The sequence below is a fragment of the Bos indicus x Bos taurus genome, chromosome 13 (assembly GCF_003369695.1).
Source record: "Bos indicus x Bos taurus breed Angus x Brahman F1 hybrid chromosome 13, Bos_hybrid_MaternalHap_v2.0, whole genome shotgun sequence".
NCBI classification, from domain to species: domain Eukaryota; kingdom Metazoa; phylum Chordata; class Mammalia; order Artiodactyla; family Bovidae; genus Bos; species Bos indicus x Bos taurus.
Genome location: NC_040088.1, coordinates 517,835 through 541,607, shown reverse-complemented (window position 1 = coordinate 541,607; position 23,773 = coordinate 517,835). Strand labels below are relative to the sequence as shown.

Here is a 23,773-nt window from a genome sequence, read left to right as displayed (position 1 = left end):
GGTTGACAAGTAGTCCAGTTCTGGAGGTGTCTTGACAAGAGCAGGTGGGAGCACAGCTGTGGAAAGGTAACAGAATGTGCATGCAGGGATGTGTAAGGAGTGTTCGGAGTGTGCATCTTGGCAGAAATCACCCTTGACATGGCCCTCGGGAGATCCCGAGACACTTCTCCTGTGGTGGTCACTCTTGGCAGGTGGAGATGTTAGACCCATCAGCAGCTTCAGGAAGAGAAAGGACCTCTGCACCTGCCTTACGGGGGAGCCTCATAGGCAGTGGCTTTGCAGTGGTTCCTGGAGTGATAACCCTCAGAGCAGCCCGCTCTGCAGGCCAGCATGGCGCCTGGTTCCCTAGCAGCCAAGGTCTAACAACAAGGGACCTTCCTTCCTGCACCGGCCGCTGCGAGTCCACTCTTGGTTGGTCAAAACCTCTGTCCCTCTACCAACTCCTGCAAAGGTGCACCTCGAGCTAAATCTGGATTTTTCCCTTTCATCTTCCCTTGCCTGAACCAACAAGGCAATCAATTTATCATTTGTTTGGAGTATGCTGTTTCTCTGTTGGCTTATTAAGAGGCTTTATCTGCTATTAGCTTGTAAAATTCTTATGAATCTTGCTGTGAACTTCTGTTAAAAAAGCTGTTGGCAAAGACAAACTCAGTCTCTGAGCTTAACTTGCCATCCTGAAACAGAGCATCCGCAGATATGAAAAAGTCTGATTCAGGCATGAACCGCAAATCTGTTTTAAAATAACCCTCTTTTGCATTGTCTATTTGTAAATTAATTTCAACATTCCTTTAACTCAGTATAAATTTATCCTTCTTTAACTTCTTCAAAATAGTTATAACATCTTACAGATTTCCTCATCAATAACGAGCTGAATCCAGTCTTTAACTTGTGTCCATTTTGCATCCGTATGAAAATCATGAGTTCGTCTTTAAAACAAAACACCCTCTAATGCATGCTGGAGCCTCTCAGCCTTCATGACACCTTACTGGCCTTTCGTAATTTTCTTCTTTACTGAAGAATCTTAATATTATACTGGCCAAATTCTTTAACAATGTCCGTTCTATATTCCAGCTATTTAATGAATGCCTTATTTAAGTGATGATGCTTCTCACTGCTAAGATTTCTATTTGATTGCCACTTTTTTATTTCATTGCTGCTTGTTCTTCTTTTATAGTTTCTTATAGATTTATAGTTCCTTGTGGATGTGGTTTCTGTACTTATTTCTTTGAGTTTCTAAAACATGTCGTAAAAACATGAGCTCCATCGGCGCGAGGCACGGGAAGCGGTGCACGTCACGCACTCACGGGCCAGAAGCTGCCTTACGCCAGGGCTTTCCAGATGAGTTTAAGTGTTCTAATTGTTTATTTTGCAGCTTCCTTGGCACTAGATAACTTTATGTGCTTGGTTTGTAAACCATTCTGACTTAGCACATCTGTGCTTACTGGACACGCATACAAAAGCTTTGAATGGAATAGATTACTTTCTTTTTATATTTTTCACTATTTATCTGTGGTCTCTCTCTCCCTCCTTCTCTTTCTCTCTCTCACACACACACCCACACAGCTTTTTGTTTACTTCTTGACTGAATCCTCTGAGTTTCAAGAATACACAGAAGAACTATACAAAAAAGATCTTAATGTCCCAGATAACCACAATTGTGTGATCACTCACCTAGGGCCAGATATCCTGGAATGTGAAGTTAAGTGGGCCTTAGGAAGCATCACTATGAACAAAGCTAGTGGAGATGATGGAATTCCAGCTGAGATATTTCAAATCCTAAAAGATGATGCTGTGAAAGTGCTACACTCAATATGCAAACAAATTTGGAAAATGCAGCAGTGGCCACAGGACTGGAAAAGGTCAGTTTTCATTTCAATACCAAAAAAAGGCAATGCCAAAGAATGTTCAAACCACTGCACAATTGCACTCATCTCACACGCTAGTAAAGTAATGCTCAAAATTCTCCAAGCCAGGCTTCAACAGTACATGAACCGAGAACTTCCAGATGTTCCAAGCTGGTTTTAGAAAAGGCAGAGGAAACAGAGATCAAATTGCCAGCATCTGTTGGATCATCAAAAAAGCAAGAGAGTTCCAGAAAAACATCTGCTTTATTGACTATGCCAAAGCCTTTGACTGTGTGGATCACAACAAATTGTGTACAATTCTTAAAGGGATGGGAATTCCAGACCACGTGACCTGCCTCCTGAGAAACCTGATGCAGGTCAGGAAGCAACAGTTAGAACCAAACATGGAACAACAGACTGGTTCCAAATTGGGAAAGGAGTACATCAAGGCTGTATATTGTCACCCTATTTATTTAAATCCTATGCTGAGTACATCATACAAAACGCCAGGCTGGATGAAGCACAAGTTAGAATCAAGATTGCGGGGTAGAAATATCAATAACCTCAGATATGCAGATGACACCACCCTTATGACAGAAAGCGAAGAACTAAAGAGCCTCTTGATGAAAGTGAAAGAGGAGAGTGAGAATGTTGGCTTAAAACTCAACATTCAGAAAACTAAGATCATGGCATCCGGTCCTGTCACTTCATGGCAAACAGATGGGGAAACAGTAGAAACAATGACAGGCTTTATTTTTGGGGGCTCCAAAATCACTGCAGCTGGTGACTGCAGCCATGAAATTAAAAGATGCTTGCTCCTTGGAAGAAAAGTTATGACCAACCTAGACAGCATATTAAAAAGGAAAGACATTACTTCACTAACAAAGTCCATCTAGTCAAAGCTATGGTTTTTCCAGTAGTCATGTATGGATGTGAGAGTTGGACTATAAAGAAAGCTGAGTGCTGAAGAATTGATGTTTTTGAACTGTGGTGTTGGAGAAGACTCTTGAGAGTCCCTTGGACTGCAAGGAGATCCAACCAGTCCATCCTAAAGGAAATCAGTCCTGAATATTCATTGGAAGGACTGATGCTGAAGCTGAAACGCCAATACTTTGGCCACCTGATGCAAAGAACTGATTCCTTAGAAAAGACCCTGATGCTGGGAAAGGTTGAAGGCAGGAGAAGGGGACAACAGAGGATGAGATGGTTGGATGGCGTCACTGACTCGATGGACGCGAGTTTGAGTGAGCTCCAGGAGTTGGTGATGCACAGGGGGGCCTGGCGTGCTGCAGTCCATGGGGTTTGCAAAGAGTCAGAGACAACTAAGTGACTGAATTTCCAGTCTAGTATTGGTCTTTCAATGGCAATTTGAGACTCTGCATCTGTAGAGACAATGAGGATATTCCATATCCAACCACTGAGTTGGGAAGATTTTGTTCTTGGTTTCAAGGCTGAGTCTGCAGCCTCGTATTTCCCTAGGTCTTCAGCTTTCTGAATGTCTTAGCCCCTGGCATCAATCCGTGCAGTTTCTCTTTCAGTTTCTTCCCCGAGTATCCGCAACCCAGCCTAGCTCTTGCATCAAAACAGTGCTGAGTTCTCTGACTCAATTGGGGTTTCCCAGATGGCTCAGTGGGTAAAGAATCTGCCTGCCAATTCAAGAGACTTAAGAGACATGGGTTTGATACCTGGGCTGGGAAGATCCCCTGGAGGAGGAAATGGCAACCTACTCCAGTGTTCTTGCCTGGAGAATGCCATAAATAGAGAAGCCTGGTGGGCTACAGTCCATAGCGTCACAGAGATGGATACGACTGAAGCAGCTGAGCTGGTGCGCACACTGACTCAGTTACCCATAGGCAACATCCTACCAGCGGGGCTGCCTGCTTCCAGACCAGCAGCGTAGCTTGAAAAAGGTGTAAGCTGTTCCCAAGCACAGCCACGTCCCTCAGTGCTTCCTATTTGTTCTTTCATCTGTAGCTGCTATGCTTTTGCAGCTGAGGCACTAAGTCAAGTATGAAAACATCTGATCATCGTGACTGCAGTTGTGTTATTGTTCACATTGCATAAGATGATTCATTTAAACGCTGAAAAACAAAAGGAAGCAAAATCTTGCATCTGTAACTCTTGAATTTGATGAGTCGGTTAGATACTTGGAAAGATGTAAATAAACAGAAATAATGTAAACTATTTGATGAATGGGACTTTGATAATTAATTTTTTTAAAACCTCTGGAAAAGATTAATGAATGTTGCACTAATACCCACAGCTGATAAGGTTTTGCTGCCACTTCAAAAAATGCGATGGGAAAACATTAAACAGTTCAAAATCACTCCTTTAACCCTTGCATTTTTTCCCAGAAACTTGCAGTTCGAAAGAAAACTCACTAGTCTGGCTTATGTGCTTGAGCTATGCCATCTACCCCCTGCAAGCTAGGTCTCTTCAGTCCTGTCTGATTCTTTGCGACTCCATGGACTGAAGCCCGCCAGGCTCCTGTGTCCATGGGACTCTCCAGACAAGAGTACGAGAGTGGGTTGCTGTGCCCTCCTCCAGGGGACCTTCCCGACCCAGGGGTCAAACCCGTGTCTCTTCACCTCCTGCACTGGCAGGCGGGTTCTTCACCGCTAGCATCACCTGGGAAGCCCTGCTGCCGCTGCCAAGTCGCTTCAGTCGCGTCCGACTCTGTGCGACCCCATAGACGGCAGCCCACCAGGCTCCCCGTCCCTGGGATTCTCCAGGCAACAACACTGGAGTGGGTTGCCATTTCCTTCTCCAATGCATGAAAGTCAAAAGTGAAAGTGAAGTCGCTCGGTCGCGACTGACTCGTAGCGACCCCATGGACTGCAGCCCACCAGGCTCCTCCATCCATGGGATTTTCTAGGCAAGAGCACTGGAGTGGGGTGCCATCGCCTTCTCCGGAAGCCCTGCTATCTACCATCAAATGATGAGATGACATCTCGGGGTCCCTGGTGGCACAGTGGTAAGGAATCACCTGCCGATGCTGCCGACAGGCATTTGACCCCTGGCCTGGGAAGACCCCGCTACCCCTGAGCAACCGCGGAGCCTGCTCTCCAGGGCCGTCACGCCACAGCTGCTGGGGTCACGAGCCGCGCCTGCGGAAGCCCACGCGCCCTCGAGCCCACTCACGATTAGGGAAGCCACCACAACAGGAAGCCTGGGTGCTGCAGCAAAGACCAGCCCCTGCTCACGGCAGCCAGAGAAATCCGGAGCCGAGCAGCAAAGACCCAGCACAGCCATAAATAGATAAATCCACACACATGCTCTTAAAAAAGACAACATCTCAATTTAAAGGAGATCCATATAAAGAGACACGAAATTGAGTGCTTAATGTATGTGAGTGTGCAATGATTCCTTTCAAATGAATTTAGCACATCAGCACTTACTGGGGATATTCACCAAGACTGAAGTCTGAGTCCTGAAGCCTTAGTACACACGGGATCCACAGACATCTTCCTCCTGCGGTGTCCAGTGAGTCCTTGGGTATCTTTTGCTTTTTTTCGCATCAGAAATTAGGGTCAATAATTTTGACCTGGAGGTCATCCAGTGGTTAAGACTCTGAGCTTCCACTGCAGGGGGCAGGGGTTCGATCCCTGGTTGAGGACTAAACTCCTGCATGCTTCACAGTGGGGCTACAAACTTTAAAAAATAACAGCAAAAGGGGTCACATATATTGGTGACTTTCACATTGGTCAAGATCAGTTAGGTTGGTTGTATCAGGCGATTCTGACTCCCAGGGCACATTTGACAAAGAGACACTTGACCTGGAGACATTTCTGGTTATCATAACAGGGGAAGGAGAGGCTGTTGGTATCCAGCGCATAAGACAAGCCCTGCCACAGAGAGTTATCTGGCTCAAAATCTCAGCAGGGCAGAGGTTGAGAAACTCTGGGATAAGTTTAATAATCTTCTTTGAGAGATGTTTAATACATTTATGTGTAATTTTATACATATATATGTGGGCTTCCGTGGTGGCTCAAATGGTAAAGAATCTGCCTGCTAATGCAGGAGATTTGTGTTCCATCCCTGGGTTGGAACAATCCCCTAGAGAAGGGAATGGCAACCCACTGCAGTATTCTTGCCCAGAGAATTCCATAGACAGAGGAGTCTGTGGGCTACAGCCCACAGGTTTGCAAAGAGTCAGACACAACTTTGTGATTAGCACTTATATATATATGAAAGTGAAAGTGAAGTCGCTCAGTCATGTCTGACTCTTCGACGCCGTGGACTATAGCCCACCAGGCTCCTCAGTCCATGGGATTCTCCAGGCAAGAGCACTGGAGTGGGTTGCCATTTCCTTCTCCAGGGGATCTTCCCCACCAAGGAATTGAACCTGGGTCTCCCGCATTGCAGGCAGACGCTTTAACCTCTGAGCCAGCAGGGAAGCCCCATATATATGCACATATTTAAAAATTCTTGTATATCACCTCACTGTGTATATGTGTGAGAGTGTTACATACTGCAGGAAACCATGACATGGTTTCGGGGGAATTTCCTGCCATGGGTCCTGGTTCTCTCACTGGAGCTTCCTGTGTTCAAAATACCATCCTGCACATGTCCTAATCAGTTCACTGAACCTTCATAACAACCTTTGCAGGTGGGTAACATTATTATTCCCACATTGTAGATAAAAAAATAAAACAACTAAGATTCAGAGAGGTAGCTTCCTTTGGTCACAGAGCTAGTAAGTTGGAGGTTCATGATTATCACTCAGAGAGTGTAAATGACCTGAACCACTTCTTAATATCGCCTGATCGCTGAGCCCCAAAGACCTTTCAGAGCCTTTCCACTGGGACCTCCATGAGCCCTTCCATCTTTCCTTCTGTAAAAGGCAAGCTCACGCGCTGGTTTGCACTTGAGCAGCAGTGAAGCTGAGTTGTTAAGGCTTCAGGAGGGAGTGAAGGTGCACGTCAAAGCCACTGAGATGAATGCTAATGAGAAGAGCAAACAGATAAAACTGATTTTTTTTTTCAAAAACGATTTCCAAGTCCCTACCAGGTGCCCAAGCAGATAAAGCCAGGTCGCAGGGATGTTTCCTGCCAGGGATGAGCAGGAGGTTCCCCTGAGCCCCGGACTCAGCCTAGGGTGTTTCTTACAGCAAAGTTGAGCAAGGCTTTGGTTCATAGTGTCTGGATTTCACTGCAGGATCCAGGAATGCCCAGGAAACACTTTGAAAAAGGCAGACTCAGGCCGTGATCAGAAGAATCTTATTATCCAAGTTGCAACATGCAAATATCTTCTTTGCATTCTGCTTTCTGCAAACAGAGTTGGAAAAAATAAGCAGGGGAAAATGAGGAGGAACAAAAAACAAAAAAAGCCGCACGATTCATGCTTCACAAAGTCCTGTAGGTTATTACCATGTTTTAAATTGTGAGTTGCAAACACAAGCTGTTCTTAAACAAGAACAAAAAGAAAAAGCAGATGGTTTCTTTTTACATCCCGTGAAACTTTTCCTGAATGTAAGCGTATGTTCCCTTCTCCCCAGCTGGCATTCCCCATGCAAATGATCCGTTTTCTGTCATTTTGAGAAAAATTCTTGACTCCCCCACCCTCCATCCCAAATGCCAAAATACCTAGAAATGAGAGCAGGGAGAGAAATCGCAAAAATATTTTTATCCCACATGTCCTTGAGACTCCAAAGACCATACACCTGCATAGAAACACAATTGGCATAAGGCAGGTGTCACCATGATCTTATTTTTACCTTTATTTTTTTAATGTGATGTATGTTTATTTCAACAAACATCTTTATCGACGATCAGTTGCTTTTGCTGTGTACGACCCAGTGGAAAGAAAGTAAGATTTTCAGTTATATAGATTTCTGGATTATATAGATTCTTGGATTCAAATTCCAGCTCAGCAGCTTATTAAATAAATGCATCCTTGAGAAATTTATTTAAAGTGAGTTCTCTGTGACTCGGGTTTTTTTTTTTTTTCCACTTACAAAGTGGAGTGAGTCAAATCTGCCTTTTCAGGGAATATTTCGAAGATGAATTTCAGTTTGAGAGACACTGCACAGACTCGTGTTTGCCTTCCTGACATAAATAATAAGAGTGAGTGATGGCACTTTCTTCATAGAATTATTTGAGGAAGAAATAAGACAGTGTATTATTCATACAACATTCTAAGTCTAAATAAATGGTAGTTATTATTGAGCTGTTATTGCTTTATTGGTATTTATTGGTATTATTAACCTGGAAAAGTATATGAGGACCCGAAGAATCTTGAATGTTCTTCAATTTTACTCATGTATCAGCTCTGTTTTAAAACAATTTCCCACAAATATTCACTGACATCCTGGCTCAGGTGGATAGCAATTGCATTAGCTTCACAACAGATCTTAGCAGCGAAAAGTGGGTCTTCCTAGATATTACTCAAGCTTTCCTTGTGCCTTAAGAGTTTTAGGAAGAGGAAATTCTAATTTTTCTGATCAGTTTTATTTTATAGCCAAGATGTACTTGATCTGCATGCATGTGTGCCAAGTTGCTTCAGTCCTGTTTGACTCTTTTGTGACCCCCTGGACTGTAGCAGCCAGGCTCCTCTGTCCATGGGATTCTCCAGGCAAGAATACTGGGGTGGGTTTCCATGCCCTCCTCCAGGGGATCTTCCCGACCCAGGGATCGAACTCAAGTCTCCTTAGTCTCCTGCTTTGGCAGGTGGTTCTTTACCACTAGTGCCACCTGGGAAGCCCGTGCTTGGTTTAGTAGTAGGCATTTACCCCAAACTTGGTGACCTAAAAGAAAAAAAAAAAAAGACATTTAAGTCATGCAGTTTCCGAGGTCAGGTCTCCAGGAACAGCAGAGCTGGGTGGTTCCCGATTGGAGTCTCTAAGAAAACTGCAGCCAACTGTCACTGGGTCTGCGGTCGTCCAAAGGCTTGACTGGGGTAGGGGTGGGGGTGGGGGTGGGGTCAGAACCTCTGACATGGTTCACTCGGGCAGCTCTTGGCGTGAACAAGCAGGGAGACGCTGAGAGGGGGCGGTGAGAGGGAAAGCGAGGACAGAGTCTCCCCCAGCTCACTCTCGGGTGTGGCGTGTGACTGTGTGTGCTCGGTCACCCAGTCGTGTCTGACTCTTGGGACCCCATGGACTGCAGCCCGCCAGGCTTCCCTGTCCATGGGACTCTCCAGGCAAGAATACTGTTGAGGGCGTGTGTGCCACGCCCTCCTCTGGGGACCGTCCTGACCCAGGGACGGGCCTGTTCTCTCATGTCTCTTGTATTGGAAGGACGTGGTCTTTATCACCAGTGGCCCCCGGGAAGCCCACACTACCACCTCCCCGGGCTTCTGTTGCTCACACACCAAACCTGGCATAATGAGGGTGTGAACCCAGACACTGGGACCCTGCAGACTGCTGCCACAGTACCCAGCCCCGAAACTTACCCTGAACAGGTAAGTGTGGTGGGTGAGGGTGGCGAGCAGTGCCCCCCACCGAGGAATTCACAGGCTCTTCAGTCACTGAATCCAAGCTGAACTTCACTCCCTTCCAAGAAGCCTTCCTGACAAGACGTATTTCCCATCGTCTCCTTCCTATTCGTGCTGACAGCATTTGTTCACACCTCTCTGCTTGCACAATGTCATATTACTCAATTTTTATTTCACAAAAGCTAGTCTAGTCATCATGAGGGCAAATGTGGTGTCAAATTTATTTTTGGATTCTTTAAAATTCCTCACATGTGCTAAGTACATGGAGTCAGTACAAATTCCACCCCACTCTGTGAGCTTTCCAATGAATCGGCCTGAATGACAAACGTTCCAGGCTGCATTGCCCTAAAGCTCTCGAAGGGCTTCCCTGGTGGCTCAGATGGTGAAGAATCCACCCAAAATGTGGGCGAGGTGGGTTTAATCCCTGGATTGGAAAGATCCCTAGAGGAGGGCATGGCAGCCCACAACAGTATTCTTGTCTGGAGAATCCCATAGACAGAGGAGCCTGGTGGGCTACAGTCCAGGGGGTCCCAAAAGTTGGACACTACTGATCTAATAAGCACAGCACACAGCTCTCTAAAGTCCTCAGTCACTACACTAGTTCCATCTTGGCCATTGATGGTTTTGTCGCCAAGTTGCAGCAATGACCTTAAAAGACGCTTACTCCTTGGAAGGCAAGTGATGACCGACCTAGACAGCATCTTCAAAAGCAGAGACATTACTTTGCCAACAAAGGTCCGTCTAGTCAAAGCTATGGTTTTTCCAGTGGTCATGTATGGATGTGAGAGTTGGACTGTGAAGAAAGCTAAGCGCTGAAGAATTGATGCTTTTGAACTGTGGTGTTGGAGAAGACTCTTGAGAGTCCCTTTAACTGCCAGGAGATCCAACCAGTCCATCCTAAAGGAGATCAGTTGTGGGTGTTCATTGGAAGGACTGATGTTAAGGCTGAAAGTCCAATACTTTGGCCACTTGATGCGAAGAGCTGACTCATTGGAAAAGACCCTGATGCTGGGAAAGATTGAGGGCAGGAAGAGAAGGGGATGACAGAGGATGAGATGGTTGGATGGCATCATCAACTCAATGGACATGGGTTTGGGTGGACTCTGGGAGTTGGTGATGGACAGGGAGGCCTGGCGTGCTGCTTCTGGGGTTGCAAAGAGTCGACATGACTGAGAGACTGAACTGAACTGAACCATGTCCGACTGCTGGTCCAGTGGTTGAGAATCCATCTTCCAAGGCAGCGGAAGCAGGTTTGACCCCTGGTTGGGGAACTAAGAACCCCCGTGTTGCAGAGCAGCTGAGCTCGGGTGCCATAGTCAGAGTGCCGGTGCGCTGCATCAGCGGGCCCCGACTGCCGTGGCTAAGACTTGACACAGCCAAATAAACACATTTTTAAAAAGGGTCTTTGATGGTGAGTCTTGAGCCTAGCAGACCTTTCAGTTAACAAAGACTAGTTTCCCCAAATTGAAAAGACAGCCCACAGATTGGGAGAACATATTTGCAGATGATGTGACCGACAAGAGATCGATCTCTAAAATTTACAAACAGCACATGATGCTTAACAGCCTCAGAGCAAACAAACCAATCAACAAACAGGCAGAAGACCTAAATAGACATTTCTCCAAAGAAGACACACAGCTGGCCAAGAAGCACGTGAGAAGATGTTCAACGTCACCAATATTAGAGAAATGCAACTCAAAACTACAATGAGATATCACCTCACACCAGGTAGAATGGCCATCGTCAAAAATCCACAAACAATAAATGCTGGAGAAGGTGTGGAGACAAGGGAATGCTCTTGCTCTGTTGGTGGGAATGTACATTGGTAGAGCCACTGTGGAGGACAGTATGGAAGTTCCTTAAAAAAATAAAAATAGAGCTACCATATGACCCTGCAGTCCCACCTCAGGCATATATCCACAGGAAAACATGATCCTAAAGCATACATACACTCCTATGCTCACTGCAGCATTGTTTACAATACCCAAGACACGGAAGAAACCTGAATGCCCATCGACAGAGGAATGGATAAAGAAGATGTGGCATATATATACACTGGAATATTACTCAGCCATTAGAAAGAATGAAATAATGCCTTTTGCAGCAACATGGATGGGCCTAGAGAGTGTCATACTGAGTGAAGAAAGTCAGAGGAGAAACACTAGATGACATCCCTTATAGACTTGATTCCCCGTCCTCACTATTTTCTGGAGTTTGCTCAAACTCATGTCTCTTGAGTCAGCGATGCCATCCAACCATCTCCAGTGAACCAGTTTTTCATTATTAAAGTACGTTGATGGGGCTTCCCTGGATGTCTAGTGGTTAAGACTTCACTTTGCAACGTAGCAGGTAAGGCTTTGATCCCTGGTTGGGGGCCTAAGCTCCCATATGTCCTGCAACCAAAAAACCAGAATGTGAACAGAAGCAGTACTGTAACAAATTCAACAAAGATGTTATAGAGAAAAAGTATGTAGGGACTTTGCTGGTGGTGCAGCCGATACAAATCCATCGGCCAGTGCATCGGCAGAGATCCCATCCTGGTCCAGGAAGGTCCCACCAAGCCCACGTGACATGAGCATTGAGCCTGTGGGCTGCAAGTCTGATGCCTGAGTGCCCTAGAGAACCACGCTCTGCAACAAGAAGGCCCCAGAATGAGCAGCCTCTTTGCCGCAGCTGGTGAGGGCCGCACGCCTGGAGCCTGCTCCACGAGAGAAGCCACTGCAGCGAGAAGCATGCACGGCAACCAGAGAACAGGCCCCGCTCAGGCAGGAGCCCCTACTCAGGGAGGAGCCCCTGCTCAGGGAGGAGCCCCTACTCAGGGAGGAGGCCCCGCTCAGGCAGGAGCCTCGCTCAGGGAGGAGGCCCCGCTCAGGCAGGATCCCCGCTCAGGGAGGAGGCCCGCTCAGGGAGGAGGCCCCGCTCAGGCAGGAGCCCCGCTCAGGGAGGAGGCCCGCTCAGGGAGGAGGCTCTGCTCAGGGAGGAGGCCCTGCTCAGGGAGGAGCCCCTGCTCAGGGAGGAGCCCCTGCTCAGGGAGGAGGCCCGCTCAGGGAGGAGCCCTGCTCACTGCAACCAGAGAAAGCCTGTGCATAGCAACGAAGGTCCTGCAAAGCCAAAAATAAATTAATAAAATGAAATATAAAATAAAAAATTATTATTATTGTATTAATTGTTCCAAAGTTCTAAATAATCAAAGTTCTTTTTTTTTTTTTTAGCTTTAACCTCTAAAATATGACTGATATCTTCTTTCTACTTTGGGACATATGCTGAGAATTTACCCCTCATTTGGTCTCAAATCAGTAATTCTACAAGAGGCTAAAGCCAATATATTTTGAAAAGAAATGATATTATAATAATAATATAACTTTGTGATCAAATATTCATGTTTTTCTAAACATTTACTGTGCTGTTAAGTTAAATAATTTCCATGCATGGACAAAATAAACCACATGTTCAGCCACAGAAGAAATGGTAAATCAAATATCTGGCTATTTCACAGCATTTTCTTTATGTTCAACACTTGCAGTGTTCTGATTCTTGAATTAATCCCTAGAAGAAATTTTGAATTACAGAGCAAAAATTACAGAAAATGCTCTCACAACAGGGAAACACACATTCTAATGGTGTAATTATCAGAGTCCAGAATTCACAAATTACATCTTGTAGTGATGTTTAACTTGTTTAACTAACCTTTCTTTTTATAAAAGCTAATTAACCATCCCTGAGTGACAGTGTTCTCTTTGGAAGATCATGTTTAACCACTTGCATTAAAATTCTATAGTCCTTTCTTCTAACACAAGCAATGTGCATACGATTAAGGCACCTACATGAAAAGTCTATAATCTCAAGAGTTGACATGTTGTCCTAACAATTTATAGCAAATTAGTGTGGAACTTGCCTGATGACCACTTCTTAAAGAGTCCCTTATTTCAACTGTCACAAAGTAATGAAGATCAAGGCAGTATTCTGAAATGCACATTTATTTTTTTAAAGGGATTTAGTAGATAAAGGACTCCAAGAAACTATTATTGTGCAGCAAGTCCCTGATAAGTATATGATGGTAGAAAGAATGCAATAGTGAAAGGCATGACCAATAGATTCTTCTACCATCAGTTCATTTAAGCATATATATGTTTTAATTTCATAGTCTTAAAATCTTCTCTTAATGAATTGATGTTGTGAACTTATTAATTGTTATTAGAAGAAAGGATAAATTGATTACAGATGAGATTGGTTTTGATATGACCTTGATCTACACATCCACCTCTCATGTAGGGAGTAGTTCAGTTCAGTTCAGTTCAGTCGCTCAGTCATGTCTGACTCTTTGCGACCCCATGAATTGCAGCACGCCAGGCCTCCCTGTCCATCACCAACTCCCGGAGTTCACTCAGGCTCACGTCCATCAAGTCAGTGATGCCATCCAGCCATCTTATCCTCTGTCGTCCCCTTCTCCTCCTGCCCCCAATCCCTCCCAGCATCAGGGTCTTTTCCAATGAGCCAACTCTTCGCATGAGGTGGCCAAAGTACTGGAGTTTCAGCTTTAGCATCATTCCTTCCACAGAAATCCCAGGACTGATCTCCTTTATGATGGACTAGTTGGATCTCCTTGCAATCCAAGGGACTTTCCAGAGTCTTCTCCAACACCACAGTTCAAAAGCATCAATTCTTCGGTGCTCAGCTTTCTTCACAGTCCAACTCTCACATCCATACATGACCACTGGAAAAACCATAGCCTTGACTAGATGGACCTTTGTTGGCAAAGTAATGTCTCTGTTTTTCAATATGCTATCGAGGTTTGTCATAACTTTTCTTCCAAGGAGTAAGGAGTAAGCGTCTTTTAATTTCATGGCTGCAGTCACCATCTGCAGTGATTTTGGAGCCCCAAAAAATAAAGTCTGACACTGTTTCCACTGTTTCCCCATCTATTTCCCATGAAGTGATGGGACCAGATGCCATGATCTTTGTAGTAGTAGATGTTATAAGAAAAATAGGATTAAGGAGATGAGATAGAGCATGGTACTCAGATTTTGAAACGACACACAATGAGCTTCAATCCTGGTGCTTGCCCTCTTGTGTCTGGAGCTGACTGTGACCTGCGTGTAACTAACACGCCGTTGTGCTTTGCAGCCTGTGGGGTCTTAGTCGCTTGCCTGTGTGCGTGCTCAGTCAAGTCCAATTCTTTGTGACCCCATGGACTGTAGCCTGCCAGGCTCCTCTGTCCATGGAATTTTCAAGGCAAGATACTGAAGTAGGTTACCATTTCCTATTCCAGGGGATCTTCTCTACCCAGGAATCAAACCTGTGTCTCTTTCATCTCCTGCATTGGCAGGCAGACTCTTTACCATTCCTCTAGTTAATAGACTATAGCAAAGGTGATGAGAGCTCACTTCTGTGATTAGGTTACAAAAGATAGTAACTTTCTCTTTCCTAACAGATTCTTGATTGCTGTCCCTGAGGAAACCAGCTGCCACAGTGGAGAAGCCCACAAGGAACTGAGGCTGACATCCAGTCAATACCCAGGGAGAATGCAATGAGGTCTGTCCAACAACCTACTTGGCATTAAATCTTTCTGGTAGCCAGTGAGGAGGCCTGAAAGTGGATCGTTCCCCAGCTGGGACTTCAGATGAAACCACAGCCCTGGCTGACACAGACTGAATCCCCATGCGGGACCCAGCCCAGCCTGCCTGAACCACGGAAACTGCAGAGAAATAAATAGGTGCTGCTGTCAGCGGCTAAAGTTGGAGGCAATTTGCCAAACAGCCAGAGACACCAGTCCAGACGGGAACCTTTGAAAGAAGCCCTTGAAAAGTACATTCTTGTTTACTAAAATCAAACAGTAAAAATAGCACTGGAGAAAAGGCCATGAAGCAGAATACATGAATTAGGAACAAATGGAAGCCAAAAACACCTGAAAGCTTGGCATTTTGGGTGAGAGGAATAAAGAGTTTATGAAACAAGGAGCAGGGCCCAGCACCCTTGTGAGCCTTCCGCCTGACTTTGATTCTTCTTTCTTCCATCTCTTAGCAAATGAGCTGATACATAATCAGGTTTTCTGAAGACCAGATTTCTCTGAGTGGCTCACAGATCCTTAAAGTGCAATGTCCTTTTATGGTTGCCATGGGAGAGGCACAGTCAGGGAGCTTGGGATGGGCCTGGACGCACTGCTGTATTTAAAATGGATTAAAACGGATGACCAGCGCGGACCCACTGTGCAGCACAGGGAGCTCTGCTCAGGGGTATGTGGCAGCTGGACGGGAGGGGAGTTGGGGGGAGAGTGGACACACCTGCATGAGTGGCTGGGCCCGTTCATGCTCACCTGAAACTGTTACATTGTTAGTTGGCTGTACCCCAATACAAAATAAAAAGTGACACAATTAAAAAAATGCAGTGTTCCTGATGTGAGTCTATTTAATTAAAAAAGTCACCTATTTTATTAACATTTAAAAAACTTAATCCAGAGGTTCATGATTTTTAGGATTTTTCACACCAATTTGAAAAATTGATTGGGACTGATATAATATTGTCAATTTACTGATTCATTCAATAAGGACATGGAAACATTCACCAAAACAATAACATCCTACCATCATCATTTTATGGAAGAGAATGTTTTTAACAATAAAGGAAAAATACAACATAAATGATTATGATTTAAAATTACGTATGTTATAGTGTTACAGGTTTTCTCATGTTTTTTTCCTCATCCTGCCATGAAACAGTGTACATTTTTCTATATACGGGGACTTATTTTAGGAACCACTGATTTAGTCTGTACAACTCTATTAGCAACAAGCAGCAGCAATATCCCCAACACCAGCTCGGAATAAGATCCGGCTCATAGAAATATCTGATTTATTTTTGCCGCATAAGTATACGCTCATCCTCTTGAATCCTTTCTCCAACCAAGCATGCTCTGCAGAATCCTTTAGCCCATAATTTGCCATCTCAGCCACACAGCCATACTCTCGCAGAGAATCAAATGGATGTCCTGCGTATTTGTTGTTATCTAGTCGCTAAGTCATGTCCAGCTCCTTTGCAACCCTGCCAGGTTCCTTGGTTCATGGGACTTCCCAGGCAAGACTGCTGAAGTGGACTACCATCTCCTCTTCCAGGGGATCTTCCCAGCCAGGGATCGAACCTGGGCCTCCTGCATTGGCAGGCAGGTTCTCTGCCACTGAGCCACAGGGGAAGCCCTTCCTGTGAATTACGGTCTCCCCACAGGTGGGAGAAAATGGCAGCTATCTATTGAAAGTGCTTAAATATTTGAAGATACAGGTATATAAAACCCAAAACTTGGATTTCCCTTGTGGTTCAGTGGTTAAGAATGCAGGGGACATGGGTTCGATCCTGGGTCTGGGAAGATGCCACTTGCTCCAGGGCATTGAAGCCCGCGCTCCAAATGCCTGAGCCTGCGTGCTCTAGAGCCTGGGGTCACCAGCAAGAGAAGCCACTGGCCCCAGGAGCCCATACAGGACACCCAGAGCATGGGCAGCAGCCAAGACCCAGCACAGCCAGAAATAAACAACAAATAATTAAAAAAAAAAAAAACTTGAAGTTATCCCTCTTTTCATTAAAAACAGATACTTAACTGTGGTAAAAAGTGTTGCAGCCAGATAGCTGCAAAGTGAGCTTCAATTATTCAAAAAGATTGAAGAATAACTTAAAAGAGCACCAATGTTCTTGAATATAATTCAAGTTTAATAGGGCATTCTCTGCCCAGCTAAAACGATCTCAGACTCACGCCCTATCCTTTGATGGGCAGAGGTCCACCCAGCATCATTCCCCGATGAAGGAAGGAGAACCTGGCCCAAGTTCTAAGGCAAAATGCCCGCTTTTGAGGGGGTGTTTTCTTTTCAGTAAGTTAAGAACCAGCATCTAAGGGAGTGAGGGGCTGGAGTGATGCCGCTGTGCTGTCAGCGCAGAAACTACAGCCTGCGGAGCGCAGACTCGCTGCCTAAGGGGGCCCAGCAAGTCCTGAAGTTCGGCGCCAGCGGAAGGAGACCGTCGAACTCCCTCATTTGCGCGTGGGTCACAAAGTGGCTTCCCCAAACCTGTGAATTTGGGCTTCCAAGGTGGCCCAGACAGTAAAGAATCCGCCTGCAGTGCGGGGGACCGGGGCTCGATCCCTGGGTGGGGAAAAGCCCCTGGAGGAGAGCATGGCACCCCACTCCAGTGTTCTTCCTGGAGAACCCCACGGACAGAGGGGCCTGGGGCCACAGTCCATGGATCACAAAGAGTCAGTAGGACTGAGCCACTAACACTTTCCCTTTCAAACCTACGAATTAAGCTGTAAAACTCCGCCAGACTTTTCATGCCACTCTTGAGTCACAATGTGTGAATAATTCCCAGGTGTTTGGTTTACACTTTTCCAGCAAGTTCTTCTGCTCAGTCCAAACCTATTAAAGCATGGCCTTCAATTTCCCTGGCTCCTGGATTAACTGGGGTGACTATTAAAAGTGCAGAATCCTAGGAGGAAGCATCCTTCCACTGGCTTTTTTAACAAGACTCTTTCCAGTGAGTCCTCAGATTCCATAACCATTTCCTGAAACATGATCGAGTCCCTGATTCAGCCCCAGTGACTGTTTTCTGAGCCTTGCTAAGCCGGTGGTGAACGCGGGCACGTGGACGCACCTTCTTGCATGACAGTGCATTTTCTAGATTGAGATTGTAGATGCATCATCTGCCAAGAGGTTACTCTCAACTGTTCAAACGTTGAGGGGCAAGTGAAGTGTGTGCCCGTCCCTTCCCATGCGGGGGTGCGGGTTTGACCCCCGATCGAGGAGCTGGGACCCACATCCCCTGAGGCCCAAAACCCAGAAACGTAAAACAGAAGCAATATTGTGACAGATTCAGTGGAGAATTTAAAACAAGAAGAAACCAATAGAAAGAGTCGGTCTAGGGACTCTACTCTGTCGGCTAAACCATCATGAGAACGCCTTCGGCCAAATCAGATAAACGTGCCCAGGGCACTGTGCTCCGTGCCAACAGACCACACGGTGCAGCTGCTAATGAAACTAACAAGCGATTTTGTTTAAAAATTATTTTTATTAAACTTTTAAAAAATAATAATCCTATTTTTAATTTAGCATTGTCCAAATAATGCTGTAATAACAACAGCGACACAGAGTTCCTTCACAATTATACCATTTAGGTGAGGAATTTGGGAGAGTGGTTGAAACCCAGTTCTTTCTTTCTTCCAAAGAATATAATCAAAGTGCTGTCTCTAAGTGGCTGCTTTACTGCCCGACAGAATGTCACCTGCCTTTTTTCTCCAGAAAAGGCTTTCCAGCAAGTGCTCTTGGAGATCTTGACAAAGTCTGGGAGACAAGAATGATGCCCGACCATAAAGCCGTCTGAAATTCAGCAGCCCAGCTGCATCTGCAGTGGCCCCTGCATCCGTCACCACCCACAGCTAATTAAACAGAGGTAGCTTCTCCCCACCTGTCCCATCGATAGTGCTCCACGCTTTGTCTGTAAGCAGGTTTTCCTGTGACTTGTGGTCCACAGGAAAAAAATCTGTTCAGATGAAAGTATTTGAAAGTCTTCTCCGTGGCCCCAGAGCAAGCTGAAGCACTTCAAAGCAATGACAACCACCCCGGAGGAGAGCTTTCTGAAATTCGCCTGCAGTAAACAACCTGCCTGAGACGGAAGGCCAGGCGGGCACACCTCGCAGGTGTCCCCACAACCTCTCGGGTCCCTGAGGGTTGGCCATTCCTCTCCCGGCCCGGGGCAGAGCAGACTCATCTCTAACTACATTTTCAGCACACATCTGACAGTCCAGCATGCTTTTTGGAGGATGCTATAAACTTCAACTCAGAGAGCAAAAAGAGAACCACAGTGTTCAAGACTGGTAAACTCTGGTGAGTGACAGCAAGACTGAACTCTAAAGAAAGCCTTTCAATCCCTGTCCAGAATCAAATGCAGAAATAGCAATGCCCCAAAGTTATGCTCTCTGAGGACCCCCTTCGACAAAGGAGAGTGTCTTATGGTCAGGAAATGGCCATGCTCGTAAATTTTCTCTCTTGCTCCCTGTGTTTCGTATTCTTTTATTGTTCCAACAAAGACCGAAGCAAGCCAGAGGAAATTTAAGTCAGTTACAGGGTCCCAGGATCACACCTGGAGAGACGATATGAAGGTTGGATAAGCTCCTTCGTGGTCACAGGAGTCACCTTAGGCTTAGGCCCCTCTAACTGAAAGACGCTCAGCCCCTCACCCTGCAATAGGAATCAACGGAGTGTTTCCATAATGGGTCTCAACACTGGTGCACATGTAGAGTTGCCTGAGCTTAAAAAATTATCAAGACGGAGCCCCAGATCCCGAGGGTTTCTATTCAGTTGTTCTGGGGGTGGACCTAAGCAATAGTTATTTTTATTATTTAAAATAAGTTTTAAATGATTTTTATTAAATGCTGCAGAGCCAGCCTAGATGAGAGGGGAGTTTTGGGGGAGAATGGATATATGTACATGTAAATGCAACTGTTTATGAATATGTATATGTATGGCTGAGTCCCTTTGCCATCCACCTGAAACTCTGACATTATTAATCAGTTATACTCCAGTGTAAAATAAAAAGTTAAAAAATAAAAGCGCCTTAGAGCAAGTGGTTTCAAGAGCATCAGAACCGGAAGAAAACGAAGCCTCAGAGACGAGCCGGGGATGCACACTGCAGGGATGTGCACACCCACTCACGCCAGCCCAGACGCGGGGCATTTCCTCAGAATGAAAAGAGAGGTTCCAGCTCCTCCACAGACCAGCCTGGGTCACGTGAAATTGAGACATGAAGACTGCTGCTCCTCACATGACCACAGGTGCATGTGAACGAGCAGAGAGGTCACACTGGGGACTGTGTGGTCACAGAAGCCGGGTCCGCACGAACGAGCAGAGGTCACACTGGGGACCGTGTGGACACAGAAGCCAGGCCTGGTCCAGAGGAGCAGGAGAGGAACCTCAGGCTGAGACAGCAGGGCCAGGAGGACATTTCCCAGATGATCCAGCTCTTCAGGAACTCTACAAAACGTCTTATTTTTTCAGCATTGACTCTTCTTTCTTTCAAACACAGGGCCAGCCAAGAGAAATGTGTCTCTGGGTCCTGGCATTTGTGGGGCATCTTCCGATCCCCAGACCCCCTGGGGGGTAAACAAACCCCTCCTGAGAAGCTTTCTCTCTGATCAGTTCATCAACGCCTCTTTCTCAAGCATCTGCCCTAAACATAAAACTCTGACACGTTGCCTAAAACTCCATCAATCAGATATGCATTTGGATAGGAGAAAAACTTTTTACCTTGACAGTCCTCTCATGCCTTAGAGTGGGTCAGTTCATTAGGAGTCACACTGAGGGACACAGAGACTGTGAGATGATGCTAAGGAAGGACAGGTTATTTTGCCACTGAAGGATCTCTAGGAGGGGACAGCTGGGAAGTCTGGAGGCAGCAGGGGGATCGGAGGGGACCTGGCTGGTACCTGGAAACAGCGGCAGATGTGGCCTCAAGAAATGGAATAACCTCTGCTGTAGTCCCAGCCAGCAGCGATTCCAGCCCCCCAGGGCGGGGAACAACGCCTGTGAGCTGGTGGGCAGTAGGCTGCAGCCACGCCCTGGTCAGCACTGAGGAAAAGTGTCAGCTCCTGGCTCCAGACGGACGTAGGCGTGTAAGAGGGATGCTTCGTGAACCCAGACTCAAGCATCTTCTACACACAGAAAGCACTAAATTCCTTAACTTGAGCTATCTGGTTTTAATTCACAAAAATACTTTTGATGCCCAGACTACTGCACTTGGTTGCAGACTTCTGTACAACCTGACCCCGCTGCCGACCCCACCCCCCGCCCCGGGCCACCTTCTCAGGGCAGTTCTTTCGGAGTATCTTGAGATGCTGTCTCCTGGGCTGGAAGTCCTAAACATTCCCACCAAATAAAACATAACTCTCAACTTTTAAGTTGCAACTGTTCTTTAAAGTCAACAGCATTAACAGAAAGGAAGCCAGAATTAATAACGTTGGACTACATAAATAAACCTAAACATGTCCCTGCCTTCCTGGAATTTACATTTTTGTGGAGGAAACAGACCACATACAAAGAAATAAATAAAACGTCCAGCGTGTGTGAGGGAAGAGGAAGGTGATGTCCTGTGCAGTGGCGTGGAGGAAGGGCCCCGGAGTCCCTGCAGAGACACCATCCTTGACCCTGAGGGAGACAGGAAGGTGATGCACACTTTACGATGGACGAATCACATCTGATACATCGGGAAAAGCTCACCCCGCACTGAAATGGCCGAGTCCCTGCCACTGGGCCTCCTACGGAAAATTATTCATCCCCTGCCATTGGCTGTAGGGGCCAATGGTAGGAGCTGGAGGCTCAGCTTGGAGACTAGTGGAACCATCTAAGCCACAGAGAACATCTCTAAAACCAAATCAGGTTTTTGCCGGGAGAATGTTGGGAAATGCAGATTAGGGAGGTGAAGAGGATACCAGACTCAGCTTACCCACCTTCCATTAAACAGGACAATTAATGCCTGCCTTCAGCCACTGCCTGGAGCTAAGAGTTGAAAGGACTGTTACCTTCTCCACCAAGCCCATCTTTAAAGAAATTTCTCCACTCTTGTGTCCCAGGGGTCGAGGGGTTGAGGAAGTCAGGATAGTAAAAAGAGAATGATGGCTTTTACTGTGTTAACAGCCAGCAAATGTGTGAGTTATGGGCAACAATTAAGTCCTAATTGGCCATAATGTAAACCTCTTCTGAATGGATGTGGTAAATATTGAAACAAACGAGCTGCTATTTTTCAGACCTGGATGGCAGTCAGTCAGAATGAAAAGCTAATTTCAGCCTTGGAGGTGAACTCTGTATTTTAATCAAGTGTGACAGAGTGGGAACAATAAATTGGCATTTAAGGTGAGGGGCTATTTACTTTACTGTTGCAATGCTGATGATAAGTCACACTGCCCCTTTGCAAAATGAAAGCAAGCTCCGGTTTTGATTCAGAGCAGGAGAGAACACCCCGGGAACTGGCCAGAGGTGGTGGAATTCAAAGATAGCTGAGTGAGGAAGGCAAATGATCCATCCGCCTTCCCAGACATCCTGCCCCGGGTGGGGGGTATCGTGCTGATACAGAACAGGACCTCTCCCACCCTGTCCTCAGCCTGTCTTTCCTCTCTGGAAAAATGAGCCGAGGAGTAAGTTCAATCAGAGAAGTCAGAAAATACAGAAACAGAGAACAGTCAAAGAAGACCAAATAACAATACAGTCATTGAGCAAGGACCTTTAGTTCCTTCTCAGTGGGTAAAGATACTATTCCGAGCTCTCCTATCCCGTGAACTGTCTTAGATCTAAATACCAGGTGGGAGAAGGTAACTGCGTGATGACGAGACTACCACGACAGAAGTGGCACAGTTCCGAGAACTGGCCTCCAGGAAACGGAACAAAGCGGCCCTGAAACTGAAGACTAACCCGACCCGAAACCGTCAAGAGGACGCCGGTCAGACCACCGATGCCTGGTTTCAAGATGATCGTCAGAGCTGACCGCTGCTTCCGCGTGTGGCTGCCTCCTTCCCTCCGTCTGGAACAGATCTTGCCCACTGATCGTCAGAGGTGGAGGGGCCTTCGGACAGGTGTCCACCCCCCACCCTAGCTGCTGGCATCCAAAATAAATCAACTTTCCTTTCCACCAGCCTGGGCCTCTTCGATGGCTTCTGAGTGGTGGGCAGCTGGATCCCACTTGCAGCTGCAAGGCTATTTGGTTGTCCTCCGTAATCAAAAGTTTATGCTGAGAATAAAGGTGTGTCGTGCCTGTGTGCACTGTTCACCATCCCACAACCCAACCTTAAAATCTACTTATTAAGGATCTAGAATAGTAGTTTAGTAATTAATTTGTTCAAGAATTATTAGCGAGGTGCCAGTTATATCTAAAGCCTTGTTCTAGGCACCAGGGAATCATCAGCAGACAAAACATACGGAGTCCCTTCTGCTGAGGAACCTACAGTCTACTGAAAATAATAATAACTGGGCTTCCCTCATGGTCCAGTGGTAAAGAATCCACCTGCCAATGCAGGGGGCACAGGTTTGATCCCTGGTCCAGGAAGATCCCACACGCCGCAGAGCAGCTAAGCCCAGGCACCACAGCTGCTGAGCCTGCGGTCCAGAGCCAGGAGCCACAAGGACTGAGGCCACGTGCTGCAGCTTCTGAAGCCCACACACCCTGCAGCCCGTGTTCCACAGCAAGGGAAGCCACAGCAAAGAGAAGCCCATGTGAGGCAACTAGAGAAAAGCCTGCTCACAGCCGCTAGAGAAAGGGCACAGGGCAACAGAGACCCAGAGCAGCCAAAATAAAGACACAAAGTTATAAACAAAGACACAAAATGACAACAGCTAATGCCTGGAGTCTGACTCAGGAAGGCTGCATCCTTCTAGAGTGTTCTTTGTGCCACTTCACTGTCTCCAGTTCATAGATGAGGAGCCTGGTGCACAGAGGCTGAGCAAGGAGTCCCATGTCTCCAGCCCTGGCTCCTGGGA

General features: G+C 46.3%; 2 non-coding genes across 2 annotated transcripts; both read right to left on the bottom strand.

Annotated features, from left to right (window-relative positions):
* Positions 1 to 6,168: 6,168 nt before the first annotated feature.
* Positions 6,169 to 6,240, bottom strand: TRNAC-GCA. Its single transcript has one exon. It is a non-coding gene; the product is annotated as a tRNA-Cys (tRNA).
* A 10,152-nt stretch (positions 6,241 to 16,392) lies between these two features.
* On the bottom strand, positions 16,393 to 16,464 carry TRNAG-GCC. The gene has a single exon. It is a non-coding gene; the product is annotated as a tRNA-Gly (tRNA).
* Between the last annotated feature and the right edge of the window lie 7,309 nt (positions 16,465 to 23,773).